The sequence below is a fragment of the Triticum aestivum genome, chromosome 5D (genome assembly GCF_018294505.1).
Source record: "Triticum aestivum cultivar Chinese Spring chromosome 5D, IWGSC CS RefSeq v2.1, whole genome shotgun sequence".
Lineage (NCBI taxonomy): Eukaryota > Viridiplantae > Streptophyta > Magnoliopsida > Poales > Poaceae > Triticum > Triticum aestivum.
The window spans coordinates 44,001,839-44,007,395 of NC_057808.1; positions in this window are offsets into that span (position 1 = coordinate 44,001,839).

A 5,557-nucleotide genomic window follows, 5' to 3' on the forward strand; every position below is an offset into this window, starting at 1 on the left:
CGCCGCGCGCGCCACCGGCGCCGTCGCCTTCGCCTGCACACACAACACACACACCCACATACACACACACCCACACACACCATACACACACATACATACACAATTTTTGTTCTGTTTTTAGTTTTTAGTTTTTCTGTTTTTAGTTTTTAGTTTTTCTGTTATTAGTTATTAGTTTTTAGTTTTTTCTATATTAATGTTATAGAAATGTTAGTTAGATAGAAATGTTAGTTATATATAGAAATGTTATTTTTTCTGTATTAATGTTATAAAAATGTTTGTTATATAGAAATGTTAAAGAAAAATTAGTTATACAATTTTAGTTATAGAAATGTTAGAAATGTTAGTTTTAGATATGGTCGATGTTTTTTTAGTTTATTATATTTTTAGTTATAAAATTTAGAATTTGCATATAAGAAATCACAATCCAATCATTTAAAAATGTTACTTTACTTTTGCGGCATATAGTATTTGTTGTCGACAATGCCCGGCCCGCATCCTCGCCGTCGACCCGTTCGCGACGACGTCCTGCTTCAGAGGACCCATGTCCGGGATTGGGCTCCGCCGGGCTGGCACTGGGAGGTGCTACCTGGAGGGGCGCGACGCTTGGTGAGGAACCCGGCCTCGGGTCCCGTCGTCGACCCTGATCTCCTTTGGTGGCGTTCGCGTGGGCCACATTCGGTGCAGAGGGAGCCGGCCCCGCCGGAGGTGGTGCGTCGTCGTGTCAGGGAGGAGGACGAGCACGTCCATCGCTACATGGCTGCTATGGACGTCAGGTTCTCGAATACCTGGTAGGTTCTTTGGGCAGATGACCGGAGATATGATCCTGTGATGGTTCCTTGTCTTTGGGTGTCCACCGCCCGCGCCCCAGGAACCGCGAGTGGCCTAGATTCTTCTATAGTATTCGATCTTTATTAGCTACCTAGCCAGTGATGTATTCGAGATTATATATTATTCGAGACAATGTATTCGAGATTATATATTATTCGAGACGATGTATTCGAGATTATATATTATTCGAGACGATGCATATTATGTACTATATGATTCAGTTTTTCCTTATTGATTGCATCCATGCATTGTAATTTGAATACTAAATTGTTTTATATTTCTTCGGTATTAGTTAAATAAAAGCTATGGCGGACAATACCGGCGGAGAGGGAGAAGAGGCCCTGTTCGAGATCATACGCAGCCCTAGCAGGCCAGATGATCTGAATGAAGCGAATGACGGCTCCCAATATCTGAACAATACCAGGGAGGGTGATGATAAGATATTCGATCTCGATGACCGAGCTGATGAAGTCATGAACTATGATTATGATTATGACGACGCAGACAATGATTATGATGACGCAGACAATGTTGATCTTGAAATAACAAAGACTACTGGCGAGGTATATTTATATAAGCAGGCATCTAGTGATCATCACATGTTTTTTTATTTGAAGATATATTAACGAATCGATCTTTCTTCTTTCAGCCCTCCGGATCGAGCAAATCTGCTTCTACAGACAGCAGGACAAAGCGCGGCTCGGGCAAAAAGTTGAAGGAGGGTGTAAAGTACAACATCGATTCCATCAAAGCTAGTGGCGAACCCCTCATGCCTAAGAACATTGCGAACAAGTTCGTTCGTCACTGCGGAGTTCTTGTGAAGGACCAACTCCCGATCTCCATTCAAGAATGGAAAGAGCCAAAAACTAAACGCCCAGATGTTACTTGGGTCGATGACAGAGCAAAACAAAAAGCTTTGGGAATCTCTGATGGAACATTTCACCCTACCAGATTATTTCACTGATGCAGATGTGCAGAAAGTCAAGGACGCTGCTCTTAAGAAGATGGCAATTGCATTCAACACCCACAAGAAAACTGTATGGGCCAACTACCTCGCTGCAGAAAGGAAGACTCCAGAATTCAAGGGAACAGTGGAGAAGCAAAGAGAACACTGGCCCGCTTTCGTGAAATTCAAGGAATCAGAATTATCTAAGGAACGGTCGAGAAAAAACAAGGCCAATGCCGCAAAAAAGACGCAATTCCATAGGCTAGGTCCAGGTGGCTACGCGGTGGCAATGCCTAACTGGGATAAGTCTGAGCAAGAGATGGAGGATGCAGGGGTCACTCCGGTTACTAGGAGCTGGCCCACCAGGTGCAGAACTTGGATCTATGCGCATGGGGAGCGTTGGACCCGAAGACAGGCCTGGTTTCGAAGAAGGCAAGTCTAAAAGGAGCAGAACAAAAGTTACTTGACGCAATAGAAGATGCTCGAAAGGGGGTGTTCACGCCCAACAGAGAGAACGACGAGCTTACGCGCGCCCTGGGAAATCCTGAACACCTGGGAAGAACACGAGGCAAGGCGTTATTCCCTGGTATGAGGGCTTTTCGGAATGGAACGACGACTATAGGACCCGTGCAAGAAAGAAGATGGAGGAGGAGAAGAAGAGGAAGCTGGAGGAGGAGCAGAGGAAGCAGGACGCGGAACGCCTTCAAGGCCTAGAAGCAAGGCACGCGGACTTGGCACTCAAATTCCAGCAGCAGCAGCAGCAGATCGACTCACTTAGCCAGGAAAGGGGGTCTCAGCAGCGGCAGCAGCAAGCGGATGATCATCCAGCATTGGATGGCACCGTCCCATCCATGCCGAGAAGCAGCGTTGGTTCCGCCCCGGGCGACGCACTACTGGATACATACCCTGTGGATGACATCATAGAGAACACTAACTGTGAGCTACACTTCAAAATGAAGAACATATCCATGAAGGTGGCGGACGCCGTTGCTTTTACAATTACCCCCGAAGCAACCTTCCATTGCGCCCCGATTCTAGAGGGCTATGCTCGTGTCTTGGTTGATGAGGTGGTGGACCCATATTCGGGGCTAGATCTTGCCATTCCTGGAGGTGACGACGAGCACACACTGGGAGAGGTCATACATCGTATCATCCTATGGAGAAAGGATTGCATCATCTTTCGAAGTCCACCGACACCGCGTCTGCTGACTCCTCCTTGAAGTCCGCCACCGTGTCAGCAGACTCCGGCTCCTCCAAGTCCACGAACGCGTGAGCAGACTCCTCCTTCAAGTCTGGCACAGTGTCAGGCCACTCCTCCTGTTTCAAGTCTGACACCGTGTCAGGCCACACCTCCTGCTTCAAGTCCGGCTTAGCATCAGGCCACACCTCCTGCTTCAAGTCCGACACCGTGTCAGGCCACACCTCCTGCTTCAAGTCCGGCACAGCGTCAGGCCACTCCTCCTGCTCCAACTAAGCCATGTCAGCCGTCTCCGCCGCCTAAGCAATCGCAGAAGAGACACGCCGCAGCTATGGTGCGTAGCGGTACGAGTCGAGGTAGTACAGAAAGTACAGGCGGAGACAAGCGATATAAATATGGTCCCAGCAGCCTCGCTCCTCTTCCTCAGAGGCCTTACGACATGACCGAGGAGCAAAACGATGCAATAGTGCGGGCCGAAGTGGACGCTCATTTTCGACCGAAACCGGCAACGCCGCCAAGGGAGAAAGTGCCTGAGGAAAAGATTGACCACTTCATTCGTATGGCTAGACCACCAGCTCCCAAGCCTGTTGACTCAGACTATGAGCGCCAAATCAGGAAGGCACATCGAGCACGACTACAGAAAGAAGCGAGCTCGAGCTCGAGCCAACAAGCAGCTGTCAAAAAATGCGGGAAAACCGTTCCCCAGCTGGGAGAACAGGCGGCGCAATCGACCCCCCCGCTTGTTGTGCCAACAACACATGAGAGTACGCGCGCCCAATATTATTGTGGGCAAACCGTTTACGTTCCCGAGCTGGGCGATGTGGTAATAACCGAGGAGCATATAATGCAGGCTGAAATGCTCAAGATCACTGTTGGACAACTCCTCGAGATCGAGCCCATGTCTCCGCTTAGAGAGGAGGAAATAAAACGGAAATATGTCCGGGGCCAACCTTTGGTCGAGCCAGACGAGGTCAAGAACCTCCCAACGAGAATGTATGAATTGCATCAGTGGTACATGAACATTACCAAGATTTCCAATCGAGGGTCCCTCATGGTGAATGTCAAGGAGGAGCATTCCTTCCATGAGAAAGCTGTGTCCGTTGAGTATTCAGAACTATTTCAGTTATTCAATCAAGATGCACTCGACAAATCTATCGTCAGTTGCTATTGTCTGTAAGTGATTTCTTTCTGTAATTTAAGTCTCAAGCTAGCTCTAGTGCTCATTGATTGATCATTAATTACCTGTAATTATATATCCTCACTATATATTCTTTTCTGTGGTATTATGCAGGATGAAGATGTATGAAATGAAAAAAGCTGGACACTATGGCATTGGGTTCATTGACCCAAATACCGTTAATGAATACACATGGAAATTGGAATGGTGTAGACAAGATGTAGAGAAATGCATGCTAGAGTTCTTGAAGCGCCTCAATAGCAATGAAGATATACTACTTCCTTACAACTTCGAGTGAGTCACACTGTCTTGTACTACAAATTCTGTTTTTGCTTACTAGCTAGATGTTAATAAGTGTATAGGGTTTAGGGTTATAGTTGATTGGTGTTATGCACATGCCCGCTTAATTTATACATGCAAACGTATGCGCATGCAGCTTCCACTGAATCTTGTTAGACATTAAAGTTAGACGAAGGAAAAGTTGAAGTACTGGACTCACTACTTAAAAAAGATAGTGACTATAGCATCGTGAAGGGATAGCCGACAGGTTATTTCAATCATTATTAACTATATCTCGGCCTATTTAGTTCGTCATTTCCTGATATGAACTATTTTTAATAACCCCTTTATTAATTTTCTTTGCCGGCGGGCAGGGCTTGGGCAAAGTACATCAAGGTGACTCCAGGAAAATGGCGACAAAAGCTATGTTGGTATCGACCCAAGGTAAGTAATTAAGTAGTACTAGCTAGCTAGCTACCATCTCTTTAATTCTTGATTCAATATCATTAATTAAATAACATGCTTGATTAATAATTATCTGATTAAATTCTATTCTCGTAAAGGCCCTGAAGCAGGCTCCGGGGACTGAAGTGTATGCATACTACGTTTGCGAGAACATTCGCATGATGGCGTCCGAAAGGAGCAGATCTGATAGATAGGACTGGGTACGTTTGCCAGAACACTATTCACAAATCTTACATGATTGTCGATATCTAGTCACACAACTAATACACATGCATATTGATCTCCTTCTTAACAGTTCAAAGAGGTGCGGGACCAGCTCCTATCAACAGAGCGCATACGAGCACTTCAAGAGGAAATAGCGGGATTTTTGCTCCACCGGGTCATAGATCCCAAAGGAGAATACTATTACCTGCTACCGCCCCATGAACCACTTTTCATGGTGCTCCGAAGGCACCAAGGCAACATGTAGGAGAAATTGTATATATATACATGTGTATGTGTGAATAATTAATGATGGTTGTGAGACATTCGATTATATATATATGATCGGTTATATGAGAAAATCTATTTATATATATATGCATAACGTGTACAATATGTAGTATCGTAAAATACCAACAAACAAAAAAGAATTAAATGGAAAACACAAAATTAATGGAAAAAT